Source organism: Lissotriton helveticus, chromosome 7 (genome assembly GCF_964261635.1).
Source record: "Lissotriton helveticus chromosome 7, aLisHel1.1, whole genome shotgun sequence".
Taxonomy (NCBI): domain Eukaryota; kingdom Metazoa; phylum Chordata; class Amphibia; order Caudata; family Salamandridae; genus Lissotriton; species Lissotriton helveticus.
The window spans coordinates 643290033-643315744 of NC_136068.1; positions in this window are offsets into that span (position 1 = coordinate 643290033).

The window sequence follows — 25712 nt, forward strand, 5'->3', positions numbered from 1 at the left end:
TTGGTATCTTTGTTACCCCAGATTCCACATTATTCTATGACCAGAATTTACTGGGCCCCCTGCGTCGGCTACATAGTGACGTAACCCACTGGCGATCCCTACCACTCTCCCTCCCTGGCAGGGCGGCCTTATTTAAGATGTTGGCACTCCCACGCTTCTTATATACCCTGCAGAACTGTCCTTTCCCGATTCCTGACTCCTATTTCAACGCTGTGGAAAGTGACATACGACTTCTGCTATGGGACGGCGGGGCGGCCCGTATTGCCCTCCAAAAGCTCACCCAAACTTGGTATGATGGGGCTTCGCCTTGCCTAACCTGCGTCTTTACTATTGGTCATCACAGCTGGTGGCCACCAACCATTGGATCCATGGGTCACCCCTGAATCCAGCCTTCCACCTAGACAGATGCCAGACGGGGCGTGAGAGCTATCTAGGGGCCCTCTACAGAAGGGGCCCTCTACAGTAAACCAGTCAGGAACAGGTATGTGGGTCCAATGGCACAAACAGTCACAATCTGGCATAGGGCCAACAGGTGTCTGGGCTGGTTGGACAAAATCACCAAAGCGACGCCATTGTGGTCATCGCAACAGTTAGGCTGCCTTTGCTTCCACTTGGGATTCGACCGCTGGGACACGATAGGAATATCGACGGTGGGAGACCTAATACACAAAGGCAAACTACTGACATTTGAGGAACTACGAACCAAACACTCCCTCGCACGAACAGAACTGTTTCGCTACCTCCAAATCAGGCATGCTATCCTCACTGCTATACCCGATCTCTCCTCCGTACCTGAGACGTCCCCCTTGGAGGACAGACTGCTTTCGGAACCTCTCCCCTCAAAGGCCATCTCTTACACCTACCGAAAACTGGGGAGAGGAGTTGGCCTAACAGCTAGGGCGCTCGACCTTGTGGTTCTGAAATTCTGGACCCTACTGTCATCCCAGTATCGAGATCCAATGCCCGTGCCACAAAATATCAACATCCCATGACGAATTTGGTGTCAACGGACCGATAATGATTATGACATCATCCCTGTATATTTGCGTCATGATTGAGGGATGCCAACACCCCTAAATCGTAGTTTCCGTTCCGACCCCTCAGACTCCATTTTGTAAACGGCATCCATCTTGTGTCTTGCCCTCATGATAAGTCAATTGAGTAAGGTCGAGCTTGATCTAAAAGGACACGTCCACCTTCCCTGACTTCCCCCTGACCTGTCCCAACTGACTCCCTTGCCTCCAGCCAAACCTGTTTGGGCAGCTCCTCGCCCAGTGGCCGAATACGATAGCATCAATGCATAACATACCATAAACCATTCACCGCGTACAGATCTTGTTTTCTACACACACACACACCTGTCCGCGTTCCTTGTTTATGGCCAGTTTTATGACTAGGAGGTGCCCTTCTTTATTGGGGTTTCATCGATATCTGATGGGAGTTCCGGGACTGGCTGGGTAATCTATCACGAACGGGACGTCCAAAATATGGGTTTGCCTACATGACTTCGCTCTTTGTATTGTTGTGGAAATATGTGTACAGCCATATCATAAACTCAAGAATTCTTGCTTGCAGCTATTATTTCTGTATATAAGGAGAAGGCTTGTTCTGTAAAAACGAACAGTCTCCTGAGAACACACGATCCGCATTGTCGTGCTTCTAGGACACATGTTACTTGGTAGCTGCCAATAAAACTTGATCTCTGACTGCGACTAGAAGACTCCGTGTTTCTGTGGTCCGGAACAAGGGAGAACTCAGAGGTCTTCGGGTGTTATTCCCTGGCACCACCGTGTTCTTAAAAACCCGGCACCTCAGTTGGCGCCCAACTCGGGGGGTATCAAGCGGTGACGGTCCAAGCCAGATGTTCGTGAGGAGCTTCGTGTGAAAATTCCAGAGGACGGCCAGCCACTTCAGCGACCCCTGTATGTCGACGTGGTTCCGAAGGTCTTTGCTGCGAGGTTCCCCGCGTCCCGACGGCTACGAAGGACTGCTGCCCTGACTATCGCCTTGTTTTGGACCCAGTGATCCTTGGTAGACCGAAACGATAGACGAGTCTTCTAGCGACGTCATCGATCTTCAAATACTTCAGTTAAGTATAAGTGGAGCGTCTCCCAGTCCTTAGTTTGATCCTTAGTTTTTGGTATCCTTGAGATACGCTTTGATTTGGTACTTGCAAGCCCCAAAGCCGAAGGACTCGTGTTTTTACGAGAAATATCGTAATCGATAATCCTTTGAAGTTTGAAGCTAAACGAGTGAGCAAAGATGCCTTGCTTTAGCGGACTTGGAAACTTGTTTTGTCTGGGTTGTAGTAAGGACTCCCGATTGGAGGATTCTTGTCCGGTTCCTCCGATTGGAACTCCAACGTATGAGCTCTATGTGAAGCATGGCGTAGGTCCTATCACATATAATGAAGTGTGGATAAAATACACCCGCAAGGATGGTGTTTTAAAGTGGCCGCAATATGGTAGTTTTGACCCAGAAATCTTAGACAACCTAGAGGTCAAATTGTTCAAGAAAAAAGGCCGGCCGGCAATGTTTGACTCTTTTCGCTTATGGCGCAAAGAAGCCAAACAGAAAGAAATAAAATTAGCAAAAAGGAATAAAAGAGGTATGTCAATGGTGCAAGCTGCCGTTGCATACAGGGATAACGAGGAAGAGCAAGAAAGCCAACAAATACTTAGGAGCAAGAAACTAGCAGTAGATAAATGCTACCCGATGTTACCAAATGAGGGACGAGGTCAAGAGGAAAGATCCGAGAAAGATCCGTTAATGTCCCAATTATTGAGTTCACCTCCACCGTATGCGTTAGACGCTACCGCACCACCAAAGCATTTTACTATACCGCGCCCCGGCGCACATAACCCAGCTCTTGCACGAACGCCAGCTCCTTTTCAGCTGGTTTCTACTTCTCCGGCGCAGCCTTCTCAAGGGCCGCCATCTTTGCTACATACTCCATCTACTTCTACCACTTTGCCTACAACTCCAACTGTTCCCTATGATACTACGTCTGCCACTGTTTCAACTTCCTCTGCTATGGCCTCGATTTCTTCTTCGCCTCAGCCTGTCTTTTCTGATGCATTTGCCCCTCCGCAAGCTTCTCCTTCTATTAGACAAAGAGTGACAGGTACCGTCACTGGTCTGCTTTCACCTTTCTTCGGGTCGCCTAAAACGACCCCTAAAACAGAAGATAGACAGTTACGTAGTCAACTGCCTTGGTTACGAGGAAAGAAAAGTGCTGAATGAACTAGCACGCCAATGGATTGCGGATACTGTTAGATATGATGTTCAGTCTGTTATGGAAGTTTTCCGTCAATGGAATGCACCCACTCAGAGATACGTATTCGAAGAGATGTGTGTATATCTGTGCGAAGATTTGGAGACGAATGATCCCAAATACACAATGGACGAACGATGGCGTACGCGTTTTAAGTTCCATGAAGGTATGATTACAGGTGCAGATGTTGAGAAAGCGATAGAGTTGTTGTTCTCTTATAGGAGTAAGGGAACCGTCTCTAGATCATTGTACCAAGACGACGTATCAGGTAGGAAAAGAGCGAGACAGTACCCCATGAGAGAGGTTCCTCCGGTTTGGAGGGAAGGCGATGCGAATGTAGTACCGCCAATTCTGCCACATTTCCAGCGTGTATGGGTACATGTCCCCTGGAAAAGATCAGAAGTTTTAGCGCTCAAGCAGACACTACCTGATCCCCGTAAAAACCTGACTGGGTATTATAAGGAGTTATCTCAGACTGCAAACTCATGCATAATGAATCTAGCAGATGTAGACATGTTGTTTGGGAATGTTGTCCCACATCCTTTATGGAGTAAAATTCGTCATACGGACCATGACCAAGAACTAGGTGATTCATGGGCTAATATTACCGCTATAGATGCTAGACAAATTGGTGGTTCTAAACCTGAGCCGTTAATAGCCGAACTTCCCGGTAGAATTATCACGTACATGAAAACATTAATGCCTGAGTTACGGGTAAACTGGGACAAGCTATCTGCGTGCAAGCAGAAGAAGGATGAGAATGTGTCTGACTTTTTCACGAGATTTGAGGAGACTTTCACAGATCATAGTGGTCAAGATATGGCTACCGAGGGTGGTCAAAGATTGTTTGTAGACAAATTCGTACATAATTTGCTTCCTGAACTGTGTACTAAACTAAAAGATTCAGAGAGTGCTTGGGCTGTCTCTACGTCAGTGCAGATTTTAGCTACAGCCCAGTACTATGAAAATAGGCGCAAAGACGAGCTAGATAAGGTAGACAAACAGACTAAAGATTTGAAAACTAAGGTTCTTCTCCAGCAGGCCTATCCGCCTCGCACGGCTAGTCAGCCCAATTATCAACCACAACAGCAGTATTCGAGAAACGCGCAAGGAAACGAGTTTTCCCATCAGCGTCTTCCGTATGGCCCGAATCAATGTGCGTATTGCAAGGAAGAGGGTCATTTTAAAGGTAATTGTCCGGCTCTTGTGCGACGTTTAAACGGTGTTTCAGGTATAAGGGGTAGAGGTGTTCAAAATGTTCATAAGGGTAGGGGCCGCGGAAATTTCTCCCAGAACACAGTTTCTTTTCCGCCTCAGAATTCCATGAACAGCTTTGACCAACAGAAAAATGCATCGTCTAGGTCAGCTCAGTACTATGCTGACGACTATTACACCGAACACGAAAATGAGGGTAATGATTGCTAGGACAGCCATGGACAAAGAGAGGGAGTCGTTTCAGTTCCAGTAGATCAGAATGGACCTTATGTCGAGGTGATTGCCTCAGGAGTGTCAGAGCCATTTCTGCTGGATACTGGTGCTACCAAAAGTTCTATTATGCACTCAAAACTTCCTGGCGCACCTTTGTCTGGCGAAATGAATGTCTCAGTAGGTTTCTCTGGCGCCCCTGTTAGAAACCCGATCTCTAGTCCCATGTCCCTTTATGTTGGGCCATGCAAATTAGAAGCACCCCTCATTTTGACAACAGGTTGCGGTGAAAATTTGTTAGGTTTGGATTTACTAAAGAGGTTGTATGCGACTTTGTACTGTTCTCCCTTGGGAGTACAGCTTACTTTAGGTAAGAAAGTCATTTCTCCAATGTATGTGTCAAAAGAAAATATTGCAACTGAATTGTCGTGTCTTCCAGATGTACTCTGGGCTAATGGTTCTAATGATGTAGGTCGTTTGGAGATAGCACCGTATGTCATAACATTGAAAGCCAACGTTAGGTTGCCACGTATTCCCCAATATAAAATATCTAGCGAATGTGGAAAGGCGTTATTGACGATTGTTTATGACCTGATTGATAAAGACGTCATCGAAGAAACAACAGGAAATGTTTGTAACAGTCCAGTTTTACCGGTCTTAAAGCGTACCGATCCTTCACAGCCCCCTATGTACAGGTTCGTGATCGACCTCAGAGAAGTGAACAAGGTAGTTATCCCACAGTTTCCAGTTGTCCCCGACATTACTGCCCTGTTGACGATGGTTCCAGCTTCAGCAAATTGGTTCTCGATGATCGACCTGAAGAACGCTTTCTTCAGCATCCCGATTGCTGAGGAGAGTAGAGATATTTTTGGATTCAATTTAGGAGGACGAAGCTTCCGCTTCAAGTGCGCTCCTCAAGGCTACTGCGAAAGCCCATCAATATTCAGTCAGGCCCTGAAAACACAACTGGACACAATTGTTCTACCAGATGGGTCAACTCTGATTCAGTATGTAGATGATCTGCTGATCGCTGCAGACACTGAAGAAATTTGCAAACAAGCTACGCTGTCATTATTGCATCACTTATGTGACATGAAGCACAAAGTCTCTCTCTCCAAACTACAATTTTGCAGACAAGAAGTTACCTACCTAGGTCACATCTTGTCGAAGGAGGGAAGGAGACTGACACCAGAAAGAATACAGGCAATAGCAGAGCTGAGTGCCCCAAGGACACAGAGAGAGGTTCGAGCCTTCTTGGGCATTACATCGTACTGTAGACAATGGATACCGAATTTCTCACTACTAGCCAAACCCTTGCTGGCACTACTCTGTAAAGACACGCCCAATCCTATGCCCTGGTCTGAAGATTGTCAGACGAGTATCCACGAGTTGCGTGATGCATTGTGTTCGGCTCCTGTGTTGGGAAACCCCAACTACAGTAAGCCTTTTACATTATACGTCCATGAGAAGGAAGGTTGTGCATTATCAGTCCTAACACAACACTTTGGGGACAAACAGCGCCCATGCGCGTATTTTTCGGCAACTCTAGACCCTGTGGCTAAAGCCCTACCAAGTTGTCTGAGGGCTACCGCCGCAGCAGCTGTCTGCATTCGACAGTCTGCTGGATTAGTCATGAATAATACTCTGATTGTTATGGTCCCGCATGCAGTAGACATTTTGCTAAACAGGACGAGGACACAACATCTTACTAGCGCTCGACTATCCAGTTACGAACTTACACTGTTAGCAAGTCACATCCACATAAAGAGGTGTGATACACTCAACCCCGCTACGCTACTACCCATCCCGACAGAAACAGACGAGATTGATAAACATGACTGCTGCTTTAGGACAGAAGAAGAGACAAAAGGGAGAGTAGACTTACAGGACACTCCCCTTCCTGAATGCAATGATACTTTATGGGTTGATGGTTCATGTTTCAAGTTGCCAAATGGTGATACGACTGCAGCCTATGCCGTAACAACATTACACACCATTATAGAGACCGCGCGCATTTCCCACAATTCTGCACAAGCTGCAGAGCTAATTGCACTTACAAGAGCATGTGTGTTGGCGAAAGGAAAGCGAGTGAATGTGTACACTGACAGCCAGTACGCCTTTGGTGTGGCTCACAGTTTTGGGAGATTGTGGCGTGAACGTGGATTCCTGACGTCACATGGTGCAAAGATACAGCATGGTCAGCTAGTTAATGAGCTCCTCGAGTCACTGACCTTGCCACTACAAGTTGACATTGTAAAATGCAGTGCACACAAAAAGATTCAAGACGATGTGGGCCGCGGGAATGCATTTGCAGACGAGGTTGCGAAAGAGACTGCAAGGAACACAATGAGTCGGATGTATGTTGTAGGTCCCGCTAGATGGATTACTGATGTGGGAATGTGTGAGGACACCATCGAAAGCGTGAAATCTATACAAGCCGAGGCAACTGAGAAAGAGGTGAATGAATGGAGAGAAAGTAAGGGTAGGTTAGATGCGAATGGTTGTTGGATCGAATTGTCAGAACACCAGCGATGGCTATTACCTAACGCCTATGTACTTGCAGTAGTAACAATGGCTCATGGATTTGCGCACATCAGTTCGAAAGGAATATGTAAGCTATTGGCCCCAGTATGGCAGAATAGCAATATCCCAAAATATGCAGAGAACGTGGTCAGAAAATGTATGGTGTGTTTGAAGCATAATCCCGGTAAGGGAACCCCAACTCCAGCTTGCGCCTCCAACGTATCCGTTCGAGGTTTTGCAGCTCGATTTCATCCACATGGAGAGGTGCAACAATCTGAAGTATGTGCTCGTTGTTGTTTGCGCTTTTTCAAGGTGGGTGGAAGCATACCCCCTTAAGGACAATACCGCCTTGTCAACTGCCAAAACCCTTGTCAAAGAATTCTTCCCTAGATTCGGCATGCCTAGAATGATCTGGAGTGATAATGGAAGTGAATTCGTAGGACGTGTGATGAGGAGAGTGTGTGAGTGTCTAGGCATACGCCAAAAGTTCCACGCTGCAAACCACCCCCAATCAGCTGGATTAGTGGAGTGCTACAATGGCACATTGAAACTCAAACTAGCCAAGGTTAAGCCAGCACAGGTCTTAAATGGCCTGACGCCTTGCCTCTAGCACTCCTGTCGACCAGAATGACCGTCCATTCTAGATTAGGACTTAGCCCCCATGAAATAGTGTTTGGCCGCCCAGCCAACGTCTGGGGCGTGCCAAGGCCAAAGAAACTCAGCGAAATAGAACACCCCGTACTGCTTGACTATTTGTGCGAATTGACAACTAAATTGCGTGTTTTACACCAACAGGTTCACAGTTCCTCTCCGCCAGCCTCTGATGATCCAGGTCACTCCATTGAACCCGGCACTTGGGTTCTGGTGCGGAATTTTCGGCGCACAAACAACGAACAACCCAGGTGGACCGTACCGTACCTTGTGCTTCTTTCCACGAGATCAGCCGTTCGGGTGGAAGGAAAGAAAAGTTGGATACACGGGACCCATTGCAAACGGGTCCCTCTGCCCCTTCCATACGACCGGTGGGTCAACGAAGGAATTGCCGACTCCAAGACAGAATCCATACCTCGCTTCATCCCTTTCAGCGATGCACGTTTAAAAGAAACTGGTACCGAAAAGGAGAGTGATCATATTTTACAAGGACTTGTGCCACCGTCAATGCAGTTGGACACTTCAGAACCTAAGACATTGTTTGAAGACCACACCGTACCGGGGAAACAACAATATAATCTAAGGTCAAGACAAAGAGACTAATAAAAAGCAAATTAATGTGATTTCCCTTCCCCCAAGAACTATTTTTGATTTTTCAGCTCTCTCACTCTTAGGGAACTTGCTCATTTTTGATTTTCGAACCGCCATCCGGTTCTGCTGCTAGGGTCGCGGTTGAAGTCTGGGGAGTGCAGCTGGGGACTTTTAGGTCAACGGTTCTGGTTGGTCCAAGGGAGTTACCCCGGACTGAACAGAGTGCACTCCCTGGCAGAATCAATCTACCTTCGCGGGCAGCAACTAGAGGATGGAGTTTCCTAGGGTAAAGAGACCTACCAGATTCACGAACATTGAAAGACAACTATGCACTGTACTGGCCAAAAGAAGGTTTTTGATAACATGTATTTTAATGTTGTGTAGCATAACGATGTTTTTGACTGGTTATACTCTATTCGTATTCCAAGTTACTTTTTCAAATGACACCAGGCCACCACCTCCTCCTACTATCTCTCCACACTACTTTCACCCTCTAACTGAACACGAGTCTGCCAGAAGACTCGAATTTGTAAACAACTCATTTATTCAACTCCTACACCAACACCAGTCCATAATGAACACATCGAACTGTTGGATATGTGGACTCATGCCACACACAACGGATAAGGGTATCCCATACTTCATCCTGCCATTCAGTTATTATGGTTCTCTGTGGGCTTTTCAGACCATGTTCCTGTTCGCCCTAGAACCATACCCAACCGGTTCCATTGAAAGCGATTCCAACAACAAGGCACTAGTGGCAGGGATAAGAAATATGAGTAGGGAGTTCGACACATATCAAACGATCCCCAAAGATGAACTCACTCCATACAGTCGTTGGAACATAACTAAGAATGGGATTTCCTTGAGTAAGGCACAGACAGCAAAGAAATCCCGCCCAGTTTGGATAGTGCCCCACAAAGGTCACTTATGTCTACAAGGTATCGGCAGGGATCGAAAAGCACAATTAGGAAAGAGCATATGCACGGAAACATATGTATTCGCTTCCCGAACTTCCCCCCTATTCTTAGCAGCCAAAGGCACGTATTTCGTCTGCCATGACCAAGCCTATACATGGTTGCCCCCTGACTTCTCAGGCACATGTTTCATCTCATTTCTGCTGCCTCCCACCTACACGGCCAGAGCAGATTACCATCGGACAAGGACAGCTAGAGGTGTCGTGAGTAAAGATGACACCGCGGGTCAGGAATTTGCAGACTTCGCAAAGGGTTTTCTGCCATTTTGGGGGCCTATGGTGAACAGCAGGAATATTCGCCAGTTATCGAGGATAGTTGAATCCGCCGTGATTACAACAGCCGGAGCACTTGACAACTTGACAACCGAGCTTCAGTCGGATATACTTATGACCCTTCAGAACCGAGTTGCCCTAGATATAATACTCGCCGATCGTGGTGGTGTATGCAGAGTGATCCAATCTAGTTGCTGTATTTTCATCCCTGATAATGCACCGACAGTGTACCAGGCCATCTCCAAATTACACGAAATATCTGGTTCCCTTCACGTGGAAAAAGGAGATTGGTCCCTTCTAGGGTGGTTCTGGGGCCTGATCACTGCCTGGGGATGGAAAACACTGATCTTCGTTGGGATGATCTTAGCGCTTCTGTTTATGTTCTGCCTGTGTGTACAGTGCGCTCCTGCACTATGTGGCCTCTGTGCTACCCCATGTGTAAGGAAGCCTGTGTCAAGGGACGAACTGAGCAACAGAATGATGCTACAGCAACATCTCCACGAATTCATTAATACAGATTTGGACTCAGATTAACATGAGTTATTGCCTTATATGAGGGCAAAAGGAGGGTCTGTGGTTCTGAAATTCTGGACCCTACTGTCATCCCAGTATCGAGATCCAATGCCCGTGCCACAAAATATCAACATCCCATGACGAATTTGGTGTCAACGGACCGATAATGATTATGACATCATCCCTGTATATTTGCGTCATGATTGAGGGATGCCAACACCCCTAAATCGTAGTTTCCGTTCCGACCCCTCAGACTCCATTTTGTAAACGGCATCCATCTTGTGTCTTGCCCTCATGATAAGTCAATTGAGTAAGGTCGAGCTTGATCTAAAAGGACACGTCCACCTTCCCTGACTTCCCCCTGACCTGTCCCAACTGACTCCCTTGCCTCCAGCCAAACCTGTTTGGGCAGCTCCTCGCCCAGTGGCCGAATACGATAGCATCAATGCATAACATACCATAAACCATTCACCGCGTACAGATCTTGTTTTCTACACACACACACACCTGTCCGCGTTCCTTGTTTATGGCCAGTTTTATGACTAGGAGGTGCCCTTCTTTATTGGGGTTTCATCGATATCTGATGGGAGTTCCGGGACTGGCTGGGTAATCTATCACGAACGGGACGTCCAAAATATGGGTTTGCCTATATGACTTCGCTCTTTGTATTGTTGTGGAAATATGTGTACAGCCATATCATAAACTCAAGAATTCTTGCTTGCAGCTATTATTTCTGTATATAAGGAGAAGGCTTGTTCTGTAAAAACGAACAGTCTCCTGAGAACACACGATCTGCGTTGTCGTGCTTCTAGGACACATGTTACTTGGTAGCTGCCAATAAAACTTGATCTCTGACTGCGACTAGAAGACTCCGTGTTTCTGTGGTCCGGAACAAGGGAGAACTCAGAGGTCTTCGGGTGTTATTCCCTGGCACCACCGGGTTCTAAAAACCCCGCACCTGAACCTCGGACCTCGGGATCTGGGTTCGAGTCTCGGTATTGACGCCAAAACCTCCTGTGATTCTGGGCAAATCACTTAATCTCCCCGTGCCTAAAAAAATGAAACTGTGTCCTCATGTAACGTAACTGAAAAATATGTAAAGCGCTCTGATACCTGATTCGGTTCGGGTCTAGTTCGCGCTATATAAAACTCGACAAAAAAAAAAATGGAACAGTCTCCCTGATACTTTTCAGTTCCTGCGAGACAAATGGCAGGCAGACTTAGGTCCCCTGGAAGAAGAGGACTGGCGGGCGGCCCTAATGTCCCCTAGAGAGACAGCAATCAACCACAGGTTCCGATTGATTCAATTGAAGGTATTACATAGGGCCTACATGTCTGCTACATTATTGGATAGAATCGGCAGGCGTCCCGACGACCTGTGTTTAAGGGGCTGCGGCTTATCTGGCACATTTTATCATGTTTTGTGTGACTGTCCGGTAATACAACAATTTTGGGGGGGGGACTGTTCGAAAGATAAGAAACTCCCTGGGAAAGCCAGTTCCACTATCACCGAAGGAATGTGTCCTTAATATACGGACCTGAATGAACTTGAATTACAGTGGGCGGCGCTGGGTTTTCTACTTATCAAACGCTCAATAGCTATGAAATGGGGCTCTGTTGAAAGACCACTGTTGGTTGGTTGGATGGCAGAGATGGACCGCTGTATGCTCGCTGAAAAAACAGTATATGAACTTAGAGGCTGCCCTGCAAAGTGGGATAAGAAGTGGGGACACTGGAATAAATACCGTGGAGAACTATGTGACTCTCCGACGTTGGAATTAGCCATGGACAGAGATGGACCCCTAGCTCGAATTGTGCGCTGATGTATCAATATATTTGTTTTGTATTTTGCTTCTATTGTGTCATTCTAAATGTGACTGATTTACTGACTCTCTTTCAATAACATTTTATGTTAAAAAAAAAAGAGAAAAGTTGTGTCCCTGTGACAGGAATTCATCTGGTCGCTCTCGTAATGTGCGGCTCATCCGAAACCCTAGACTGCACCTACCTACCTAGAACCTAAAGGCTGAGGAAGACACATTTCTAGAGTGAGATGCTTTGATCCAGTGCCTATCACTGTTATCTGGCTCCCAATTGAAGTTAGATGCATATTAAAAGTAGCCAGAAACACCCACAAAGCTATTCATTACGTCACCTGGATATGCATGGCTTGAAAACTGCCCCTGCCTGGGGGCAACTATTCTCTTCATAGTGTTGCATCCTTAAATCTTGAATTCACCAAGTTCAACATCAGGAAAACAGCTCCCGGTCCATTTGTGGAAATACACCAGGAATATGGATCGTGATCCCTACAGTGATACGGACAAAAAAAGTCCTGGACACCAATATAAAAGTGTTCCCCTTTAGTTAATTAGATACCAAAGAAAGAACCCATGCTTGCAAATTGGGGCAGTTTTGAGCTTGTAAGGATGTACTGTATGGATGTTTTGCAAGGGATGGAAGATTGCAAGGATTTGAGCTTCCTGCTGGCAGTGTTTGTTTTAATATCAGGGAAATCAAAAGTGAAAAATGGCCCAGCAGACCATAGCGGGGACCACAAAAAGCTAAAAAGAGCACTGGCCCATACACTGACCTGTCAGACCAGCCATTCGGGTGCTGTCTGGTTGCCCTATCGGCCACTCTGACACTGCGGACAAACCCCTCATTGGATGCCTTCGAGAAGTTAGTCAAACAGCTACTCATTCAAAAACACGTATGTAACTCACCACTCATAATCACTGTTACTTGATATTCTTGTATCTGTTTTGCATGACAAGTTGTTGTACATTTATGGTATTCAAGCTGGAAATAGTCTTACATTATACACTTATTGTTGTAAAAAAAAGAAAAGCAATTCACTGACGCACTGGGGTAACCTGGGCAACAAAGAGGGAAGGGCAGGCTGCAACGCTCTCTGGGCCCCCGGCTGATACCATCTTCTGTACACAGTCAAGGGTTTAGTAGCTGCCTTCGACTCAGCCCTACCTGACTCTCAGCAACGGATTTGCACTTGACATCCCCGCCATATACTTGCACTTGACTTTTTTTTCTTGTGGGGGCTGACCTTCTCTTCGGTGGTCGATACTCAAAGTCATAGCAGCCTAGGGAAATAGAAGGAACACTAGATCCGTGAAGAGAGAATCAACAGACATGGGTTATACACAAATACATGGTGCGGTGACCCAGAAAGAGAATAGGTGGGGCCGCTGCTGTGGCTTTGAGTGTTTGTCATTGAGGAAACGGAACCAGTGCATTACCACATTTCGGGTTATTAAAATAACGGCAAAGAAAGCACTTTCCTTGGAATGGTCTATTTAGAATTGAACACCAATGTACATCTGATATAAAATAGAAACATGTTTCTCAGAACAAAGGACAGGAGCTTGTTATCTTGGTAGAAAAAAGACTGGCACTACATTCGCTACTCCAAAAGAGAATTTTTATCGTGATGAAATTGGAAAGCACATCACTGATTATTGATTTGACCTTCTTTTAATTCCCCTAAGGGAGGTTCAAATCCCTGATAAACTTTGTTGTCCTGAGGAAGGTGGGGTGTATAGTTCCGAGACCACCGAAACGCGTAGATGCTGTATATGTACTGAATTCAACCACAAGAAAGATTATTGCAAAGAACAATGAGAGATAGCATTAACGATTCGAACTGTACGTGAGAAGTTGGATCAGGTTCTGTAACAGTACTTCTTTTACTGTGCAATAGGGTCTCCCTGTTAGGATTTAGAGTCTTTTTCCATTATATGTATGATTTTGTGTAGAATGTTCTTTTATTAAATACAGATATATTGTTTTTATGGTCTACGTGATTGTGATAATGAAAACATAACAGACTGGTTTTAAATGTACATCGTATGTATTGTATTTTGTATTCATTGTTTTTTAAGCACATCAGATTTATCATGTTTTTTCAAAAATTGTTAAATAACAAAGGTTTTCAAATGTGAATTGTAATGTTTAGTACATTAGTTTAATGTCTGCATACATGTAAATAAAGCCTCTGATACTACAAAAAAAAAAAGAAAAAAAAGATTCTGTACTATTTCCATGATCCCTGAGTGATCCGGGTTGTCATGTTCAGTGTTGCCAGAGTCCATTCGCTCCTTGGTAAGGTTAGGGGGGGCTTGTGGTGGCACTGTGAGCTGGCTGGTCTATAGGCCAACATATCCTCCAGGGGTGTCCAGACCAGTCTAGGAACCAAACCCTTAATTTATGTTGTCCAAACAATGCACAGATCCTGTGCATTAGTAGGAACTACATGACATGGCACTACCAATGTTGGTTTTGTTCCTATTTAAAGGTCAAATATGAGTAGTTCAGTCGTGATTTCTCTGAAAACCCTACTCACGTTGAACCAGAGATGTCTGTAGTGAGAAAGGGAATCCGCCTCAGCTGTTTTCAACACACCAGCTGAACCAACTGTAGCAAAACGTTTCAAAGTTTCTTGAAGATTCATCAAGTTGTGCCAAAGTTATGGGCAAAACAATAAATAGATTTCCTATAGAAATTAGGTCCTAACTATAACTACCTACTGGTATATATCTCAAATGTATTCTCCTACAACCTCCAAGCGGCGATGAAGGAGAGACGGACCACTCGAGTCTTCAGACAAGATGTTTATTTAAAGACCATTTTTCTCTCAGCAAATGATGCGTTTCGGGCGCGGAAGCCCTGGTTCACATTTGGACCAAAGTCATGCTATTTTTAAATGCTGCATAGTGCACGTCCACCTCCACATACTCTGAGTCACATGATCGTGGACAACAAAAACAGACTATATTGTTGTGTACGAGCATTACATCAAGTTTAAATTTTCTAAAAGTGTAAACCTTATTTCATAGATGACTCGAAACCTATTAAAACATACATTAATTCATTGTGTTTCAACGTGTCAATGGTTCTTTAAATATATATTGATGTGTAAATACATTGGTAGAAAATTATTACAGTATAAATCCTTAGAACCAATAACAATAGGAAATACACCATTTATGGAGACATTTTCTACTTTCGTACATTCACAAAATACTGTTATGTGGAGAACCCACTAAAGTGCAAAAAGTGCATAGCAGCAATCAACTAACTGCGCAAAACCGTGCTAATGTGCTTATATCATCAGAATAAAGTGCATCTGTATGATTTAATTAGATCTTGCTAACAATAAAATGCCATTTTAGGTTAATATTGCTAAAACCATATAAATATTATTCATAAAAAATCCATCATACTGGATAAAAGTGAAAATATATTATACAAAAACATGTTTTCAATTCAAGGCATGTGAGGTATTCGGAACCATCCACTGACATGTAATATTTACAACTAGTCATATATCCACTAAGGTGCAGAAAAAAGGGGGAGAGAGAAAATATATACATGTAAATATGGTATCATTCTCTACCCTAGCACAATTCAGCGGTGTGTGTCCGCATATTGTGCGATCTACTCCCAATGCAGAAGAGGAAAAACAAAGGCAAACATATGAAACGAGAGAAAATTATACATATCTTCTGTATGATTCAACCTGTTCGGCCATTTACTGTCGAATTCAAGAATCATTCTAGTTTCCAGCTGCCTAAGTTGGAGTTCTCTGTTGCCCCCACGTCGTGGTTTGGAAATAGATCCTACCACAAAGTATTTAAGGCAAGTAACATCATTGTTATGTGATCTTTTAAAGTGATGCGATACTGGGTACGCGGGGTCACTATGAAGAATGGCACGTAAATGTAAATGTTTATGTACTTGTATAGCGCACAGCTACCCGCAGTGGGTTTCCCGGCGCTTGTACGAATACCGCAAGGGAACCCTTCCTGGCTTTCCCTGTGAAGTGTCCACTCCTGGGCACCCCCATGGTGCAGACCAGGCATCCCTCGCATTGTGGGGGCCGTTGTGGAGACTAAGCAAGCTATTGCCCAGAGGTGCAGCGCGGGACCCATGATCAGAATAGGCACTGAGGCGAGAATATCCGGTCAGGGGAATTAATGAGCCCGAGACCCGCCGAGCCGGGAATTGAACCCTGGTCCCTGGCCAGAGCTCTGTATCGAGGTCTGCCTGCTCTAACCATTGAGCCACACTTCTCCACGTAGATGCTGCAAAATCCTTACGTGCACCTGCAGCTTTGTATTACCAATGTAGTTAAGACCACAGGTGCACGTCAGGACATATACGGCAAGTTTGGTCCTGCAATTGAAACTCCCCTTAATAGTCGTTTCTCTAGTACTAAAGGGGTGCGGTTCGATAGTGTGTCATGTTAATGCCGAATTTGCAAGCTCTGCACGTGGAGCATTTTCAGAAGCCCTGAGCATGTTTTAACCTTATTTTGTCTAATCTCAGGGCTATTTTGTCCAAGATTGCTCCCATACACTTAGCTCTCCTAAAGGTGATCAAGGGAGTAGTAGACAATCTTGTGCGTAGCATCACTTCAGTGAGTACAATGGGCCAGTTCTTTTTTACTATAGATCTGATTTTTCTTTCCTCACTGCTGTAGGTTGTGATCAGTCTAGAGCCATCTTTGTATGCTGCATCACCACCAGTGGCTAAATCCACATGTGGAGCATGATTTTCAATGGCACTGCTCTTAAACAGACTCATCCTTGGAAATACACTAGCTTTAGCCATAGCTTTATTCAGCAAAGTGTCAGAATATATATATATATTGAATGATGGCAAGGGAGATTGTTAGAACATTTCAAATAGATTGTAATGTGTTATCACTTTTTTATTCTTAATGTATATTCTGTTTTACATTATAGTGATATTGTATCTGAAATAAAACAATACAATGGTGATAAAATGATGAAATGACTGGACTGTATGGATTTAAAGACAGGCAATCTAAATCCTTATATGTTCCCATGCAAGAGACATATGGCTCTCTGACTTGCCTGCAAATCCAAGCTTCATATCCTATTTCTCTGTTGGAACAAATTATATTGCAAAACACATATTGAAAGAAGAGCCAATTAGCCTGTGATTTTTCATTTTCAATCCCTAGGTAAGGCATTTGCATGGCCCAAAAACAGTGACAGATGACTCCCCTAAAATTTACATCAATGCAAAAGTGAGTAAAGGGTGATTTTAGCTGCTATGCAGTTCTCCATTGAACAAGAGAGCTTGTTACACAAACAGCCCAAGCATCCGTTAAGAACAAGCATGCTGTCCATGGAGAGCCTAGCCTGCCTCCTCTACTTTGTCCTCAACATTTTGTTCGGCGGTTTTACCAATTCCTTCATTGTGGCCGTAAACATCACAGAGCTGGTGCAGGACAAAAAGCTAAAGAACATCAATCAGATCCTGGTGACGATGGCCCTGAATAATATTGCTTTTTTGTGTGCTTCTCTGGTGGATACTGCAATGTATTATTTTTGCCGGAGCCTCTACTATGCCACCAACAGCTTCCGGTTATTCATGTTTTTTTTCGCCTTGTTCACTACAGTTTCTTCTTGGCTCTCTGGTTGTCTCTGTGTTTTCTACTGCGTGAAGATACTTCCTATTAACTATGCTCTGCTCTCTTGGTTAAGATTGAGACTTTCTAGTTTGGTGTACGGGATGCTCTTTGTGTCAACAATGGGTCCCTTGGTCCTTTGTCTGCCTGCATACTGGGAGACGTCTGCAGCTTTTCCTGAAAATATAACTGCCAATGGGACAGAGGCTAATGGGTTGCTAGCAGTTTGGAGTGTTCCATACTCTGCAGCTCTGTGTATCCTTGGGTTCTGCCTTCCTTTCCCCTTTGGTGTCCTCTCAATTATACTCATTCTTGTGTTTCTGTACAGACATACACATCACATGAGCCAAAACACATGCCACGTCAGTCAACCTCAACTGGAAGCTCTGTTCAGAGCTGTCAAGACTATGATCAGCCTTCTCCTCCTATATGTCTTGTCCTACTTGGTCAACACCTTCTTGATATTCAACATTTTTTTTAATAATGTCTCCTGGAATATAGTGCTACACGCTCTGATGGTTTCATTCCCCTTAGCTCAGTCTAGCGTTTTGATTCAGGGCAACTGGAAGTTGAAGCAAGAAGGACAAAAGATGTTCCATTGTTTCTGCAGTGGCTAGAGAAACAGATCCGGTGCAGTATTTCTTGAGGATCTAGGCTCAGATGAATCAAAAAGGATTTCTCCTTATTCAGTCCTTAGAACCCCTCGAGACCCTGGGGTCCTAATCACATTTTATGTCATAAGCTGTCATGTCCTTTAGGCTAGTCCTGTCATGTATACCTCTATTTTCATACATTGTCCTATCCACACGACAATAGTGACCTTTTACCTTGTAGCGTGCTCCTGTCTCTTCGACACAAGGCTCTTAGTATTCTGTCATAATCCCTGTACCTGACGTACATAAACATATCCCCAGGCACGGCAGAATTATTCTGTATAAGGGTCACCACCTTTTGTTTTCATCCTTGGCCAACGGTCAGCTGTGCATGATCACATTTGTTTGGAAAAACATTGGTAATTGTTTTCAAAACATTTATGATTGTTCTCAAAGCATTTACGATTGTTTAAAAAACATATCACTTCTAGAAGAAACCATGAAGCAACCACTCTAGTAAATAAGACCCTCATTACCCACTACAAATTAGAGTAGACTTCCTCCCAAGCTGAGACGGGGTCCTGCATGCTGAATCTTCGACACGCAGTGGTCTGACATCCCTTGCGTGGTGTCATCCTCGGAACAGAGACGGGGTCCTTCATTCTCTACCATAAGGTGAGGGGGTTGGAGCTTCCCTAGGGGATTCTTGGCTACATACACATATGCACATATAGATGCTACACCTACATTAGGCTAGGTACATTTAGGCAAAGTACATAGGGCACGCATTATAGGAGTATGCAAATGCTACTGTTTATCTGAACTATATATATTCATCTTTTAGCACTATGGTAGAAATGTATCTACTGTTTACCATATTAGCACTTGCAATTTGTTTTGTATGTTTCTGTCTCCTGATTGTTGCTGCAAATATGTTTTACACAAGACTGTTGCTGGACCAATAAATACTTATTGAAAACTTCCCAATCGCCATCTTGTGTGCTTTCTGAGAAGAAGCAAGAACAAGTGACAGAGCTAAAAGTACTGTACTGTTTTCCATGATCCCTGAGGAATCAGGGTTGTCATGTTCAGAGGTTGCCAGAAACTGCCTACACCACTGTAAGATACAGGGGGGTTGTATTGGCACTGTAGAGCTGGCTGGTCTAATGGCTAACATTAACTTGTAGGAGTATCCAGAGTTGGTGTGGACACCAAGCCCTCAGTTTAGGTCATCCAAAACATGCAAGTCCTGGGGGGATTCCTAGGAACTACACAACATGGGGCCGCCAATGTTAGTTTGGTTATTATATTAACAGAGAAAATCTGAGTAGTTCAGTTGTGCTTTCACAGCAAGCCCTACTCCCACTTTTCAGAGACGTCTCAAGTGGGAAGGGAGATCTGCCTAAGCTGAGCAGATATACCCTGTGTATTGGCTGAAGGTTCAAACAAGCTTGTAAGTATAAAAAGTTCTCACATTGTATGAAACCCTTCATTTAAAAAAAAAAAAAATCTTCTTCTCCCTTTTGAGAATGTCTAAGTCCATGAGCAGTGGTTCAGGGAATGGGGAGGACAAATTTGCTAAAACTCTCAACATTACAGAGAACTGTAGAAATGCAGTAACTATTAAATTGTTAGAACTCGGCATACCAACAACAGGGGGCTGTGTTACCTTCATGATTGATACCAAAAAGGGGAGTGTGGCCCATGCGGACAGAAGTGGGGTGAGGGCCCAAATGCTTTACAGAAAAGACAAAAACCCACACTTCAATGAATTTCACACCATGTAATTTGGGGATGAAAAAAGATAAACACTATTTAATATGTTTACCTTGGCGATTAGTTGCGCCAGTTTTATTCATCAATTTTATCAAAAAGAACAAATATCACTATAGTCAAGAGAAATATCAAAGCCTTAAACGTAATGACCATGACAGTTTTAGTGTCCAATATTTACAATGAAAAACCTTTAGTCAAAAAAATACGTGATTAAACAACGACTTGACAAACCATACATACATTGTGAAACTGTGTAAAAAACAAATAATACACAAAAGCCATTATGTGATATCATTTCACAAATAAAGTGGGGGGAAGAATTATCAACATGTTTTTTCATAACATTATTGCGAACCAACAACTTTTAAGAAATGTTTGGCAAAAATGGAGCTTTTTTGATAGGTCTCCAAAAACAACACGACAACCTCTCGGTAGAAATGTTGATAGGCTTCAAGTTATAAACAATTTTGTATATTTATTCCATAGGACTTGATCCTATCCGCCTACGCGTTTCGAGTTTGTGAGGGTTCTTCTCAAACTCTCTTCAGGGCCAAATGAATTCCATTCCCCATTTGTTAAACCTAATGGTGAAGACATAACAAATAATGGATACTTATTACTGGCTGCTTCCATCAACCCGCTAAAATCTCCTCCTATGTACAGTTTATTAAAACGGCACGTACCTCTAGGGACTGGAGGTAGGTTCGTTCGTCCAAATAACTTGTGGGATTTTGAAGGATCTGTGCGATTTTCTAAAAAAACCAGGAATTTGTATGTAATGCCGGTTTTTAAACATGATGTGCGAATTCAAGTAAAAAAGTTGGCAGTGTGCCCGTACCTGGGTGTAGGTGAGAAGGCCAATTGATCGTTCTTCTCTTTTTTCAAAATTCCTTCGTTTAGCAAACAAAGCGCTGTAAGTGGAATACTCGTGTTACTTATTTTCTATGCTGTCGTTCTTCGCGCAACAGTGTGCGTTATAACATGGATGGGAGGTCACTTACTGTGATTCCGTTAAACCGTCTGATGTGTTAATCACCATCGGTATCTTAAGGACCGGGACCCTGCCGGTGTCACCGCTGGAATCCTCCTCGGGCACCGCAGCTCTGTTTGAAAGGACACACGAGCGGTAATCAGGGGTGATTTCTGTACCGCGCTTAGAGTTAATCAAGCAGGAGCCGCTCACTCGTGTATTAACATCCCGCCGGGCGGCATTGTCTGAAACTAGACGCGGAAAGGACCCGCGCTTGGAGTTATTAAAACAAAGTGCGCTCGCGCTTTTGTTTACAAGCAGCGTAGCGGCATTGTGTAAAACTGATCGCGACACAAAGCTTTTTTTAAACAAATTGAAGATGCTAGGTTATCTAAGTGAACGCGCTGTGGGGAAGCATTGCCTCTTGTTCGCTTGACATACCTTTCAATTATGGAACGTGCACCACTTCCTCATTCCTTCACATGAAGTGAGTGGAGTTCTCACATTCTTACAAAGCGGGCTACACCTTCTTTTGGGGCCAATCACAGTTCGAGTTGTTTTGTGTGCTCCAACTGATGCATTGTGGGGCATGTAGTCGAATGGTTCAAAGCCTGGAAAGTTCGCTAATCGAGTTTAGACCTGAATTAATAGTATCAAACCGAAGTATTAAGTAGGCCTCTTTTCGCAACAGCGCCTCCTCCACATTAGGTGATCTATGCTGTGGGTCAATCGCGGCTAGAACAGTCCACTTAAAATCTGTTTCTTTATGATTCGCAGTGGTGAAATGTTCAACCATTGGGGCATTTTGCACTTTTCTCTTCAGTCTAGAACGATGTTGAGTGATCCTGACATTCACTTGCTGGCATGTCTTGCCTATGTACAATTTGTTGCAAACGCACACAATCCCATAAATCACATTTTTACTCTTACAGTTTGTATGTAAACTGTGTCTCCATTTCAAGCCATTATGGCTAAATTCATCTCCTTCTACAACACTGTGACAGGCCACACAATTACCACATTTGTGGTGGCCAGTGATTGGTTTGAGGTTCCATTTAGATATTAAATCACTTTTTGGTTTCTGAATAAAGCTGTCTGCTCTGATAATTTGTTGGCCGACGCTCAGATTTTTCTTCATCGCGAAAATAGGTCTTTGCAACGGGGATTCCAATCCCTCCAGCAAATGCCAATTCCGCAAAATAATCTGGCGGAATTTGTTTGTGTGAGCTCCATAAGTCGTGACACATACGAGTTTGTCCAACTCCTTTTTCTTTTTGATTTTAAGCAATTCTTCTCTCGGGGTAAAGCGTGCTCTTTTTTTGGAATGCTTAAGGAGTTTTTTAGGGTAACCCCTTTTGGCTAATTCTTCACAGAATGTATCTGCATGTGTATTAAACTCATTAAGGTCAGAGCAATTACGTCTGATCCTAAGTAGTTGGCCATAAGGGAGGTTCTGTTTCAAACACTGTGGGTGAGCACTCTTGTAGTGTAGAATTGTGTTCTTATCTGTTTCTTTCTTAAACAGAGTGGTTGTGAACTTCCCCCCTTCTGTGCCCACAGCTACATCGAGGAATGTCATTCTCTGATTGCTACAGTCAATGGAAAATTTGATGTCAGGGTGTCTCAAGTTTAGCCATTCATGGAAGGCCATGAGTTCTGACTGGCTCCCCTGCCACAGGAGCCAGACATCATCAATGTATCGTAACCATTGTTTGATGTTGGTACTGTAGGGATTATTATTGTGGATGAATTTTTCCTCATACTGTGACATGTATAGCACCGCCATCTCTGGAGCATAGGGACAACCCATGGCTGTACCCTTGGTTTGGACAAAAAACTCGTTTTCGAATTTAAAGTAATTGCTTTTTAGTGTGATTTTAGCTAGGGCCAAGATGAAAGCAGTAGGAACTCTGTGTGGTCTTTCGCGTTGTTCTAGATAGATTTCCATCACCTCCGGGGCCTCATCCTGGGGAATTTGAGTGTACAACGAGGTGACATCTAGTGTAACCATCAGTTGTACTTCGGGGTCAAATGTCATTTCCTGAAGTTTATTGATGAAGTCAATAGTATCCCGCAGGTACGATTTCACTCCAACCAAAAACGGTTTCAAGTCTATATATTTTGAGGCAGGCTCGAGGGCTGAATCACAACCGGAGACAATCGGTCTCCCCGGGGGTGTTGTGTTGTTTTTATGGATTTTTGGTAGGAAATAGAGAACGGGTGTTCAACTGATGGTTACACTAGATGTCACCTCGTTGTACACTCAAATTCCCCAGGATGAGGCCCTGGAGGTGATGGAAATCTATCTAGAACAACGCGAAAGACCACACAGAGTTCCTACTGCTTTCATCTTGGCCCTAGCTAAAATCACACTAAAAAGCAATTACTTTAAATTCGAAAACGAGTTTTTTGTCCAAACCAAGGGTACAGCCATGGGTTGTCCCTATGCTCCAGAGATGGCGGTGCTATACATGTCACAGTATGAGGAAAAATTCATCCACAATAATAATCCCTACAGTACCAACATCAAACAATGGTTACGATACATTGATGATGTCTGGCTCCTGTGGCAGGGGAGCCAGTCAGAACTCATGGCCTTCCATGAATGGCTAAACTTGAGACACCCTGACATCAAATTTTCCATTGACTGTAGCAATCAGAGAATGACATTCCTCGATGTAGCTGTGGGCACAGAAGGGGGGAAGTTCACAACCACTCTGTTTAAGAAAGAAACAGATAAGAACACAATTCTACACTACAAGAGTGCTCACCCACAGTGTTTGAAACAGAACCTCCCTTATGGCCAACTACTTAGGATCAGACGTAATTGCTCTGACCTTAATGAGTTTAATACACATGCAGATACATTCTGTGAAGAATTAGCCAAAAGGGGTTACCCTAAAAAACTCCTTAAGCATTCCAAAAAAAGAGCACGCTTTACCCCGAGAGAAGAATTGCTTAAAATCAAAAAGAAAAAGGAGTTGGACAAACTCGTATGTGTCACGACGTATGGAGCTCACACAAACAAATTCCGCAAGATTATTTTGCGGAATTGGCATTTGCTGGAGGGATTGGAATCCCCGTTGCAAAGACCTATTTTCGCGATGAAGAAAAATCTGAGCGTCGGCCAACAAATTATCAGAGCAGACAGCTTTATTCAGAAACCAAAAAGTGATTTAATATCTAAATGGAACCTCAAACCAATCACTGGCCACCACAAATGTGGTAATTGTGTGGCCTGTCACAGTGTTGTAGAAGGAGATGAATTTAGCCATAATGGCTTGAAATGGAGACACAGTTTACATACAAACTGTAAGAGTAAAAATGTGATTTATGGGATTGTGTGCGTTTGCAACAAATTGTACATAGGCAAGACATGCCAGCAAGTGAATGTCAGGATCACTCAACATCGTTCTAGACTGAAGAGAAAAGTGCAAAATGCCCCAATGGTTGAACATTTCACCACTGCGAATCATAAAGAAACAGATTTTAAGTGGACTGTTCTAGCCGCGATTGACCCACAGCATAGATCACCTAATGTGGAGGAGGCGTTGTTGCGAAAAGAGGCCTACTTAATACTTCGGTTTGATACTATTAATTCAGGTCTAAACTCGATTAGCGAACTTTCCAGGCTTTGAACCATTCGACTACATGCCCCACAATGCATCAGTTGGAGCACACAAAACAACTCGAACTGTGATTGGCCCCAAAAGAAGGTGTAGCCCGCTTTGTAAGAATGTGAGAACTCCACTCACTTCATGTGAAGGAATGAGGAAGTGGTGCACGTTCCATAATTGAAAGGTATGTCAAGCGAACAAGAGGCAATGCTTCCCCACAGCGCGTTCACTTAGATAACCTAGCATCTTCAATTTGTTTAAAAAAAGCTTTGTGTCGCGATCAGTTTTACACAATGCCGCTACGCTGCTTGTAAACAAAAGCGCGAGCGCACTTTGTTTTAATAACTCCAAGCGCGGGTCCTTTCCGCGTCTAGTTTCAGACAATGCCGCCCGGCGGGATGTTAATACACGAGTGAGCGGCTCCTGCTTGATTAACTCTAAGCGCGGTACAGAAATCACCCCTGATTACCGCTCGTGTGTCCTTTCAAACAGAGCTGCGGTGCCCGAGGAGGATTCCAGCGGTGACACCGGCAGGGTCCCGGTCCTTAAGATACCGATGGTGATTAACACATCAGACGGTTTAACGGAATCACAGTAAGTGACCTCCCATCCATGTTATAACGCACACTGTTGCGCGAAGAACGACAGCATAGAAAATAAGTAACACGAGTATTCCACTTACAGCGCTTTGTTTGCTAAACGAAGGAATTTTGAAAAAAGAGAAGAACGATCAATTGGCCTTCTCACCTACACCCAGGTACGGGCACACTGCCAACTTTTTTACTTGAATTCGCACATCATGTTTAAAAACCGGCATTACATACAAATTCCTGGTTTTTTTAGAAAATCGCACAGATCCTTCAAAATCCCACAAGTTATTTGGACGAACTAACCTACCTCCAGTCCCTAGAGGTACGTGCCGTTTTAATAAACTGTACATAGGAGGAGATTTTAGCGGGTTGATGGAAGCAGCCAGTAATAAGTATCCATTATTTGTTATGTCTTCACCATTAGGTTTAACAAATGGGGAATGGAATTCATTTGGCCCTGAAGAGAATTTGAGAAGAACCCTCA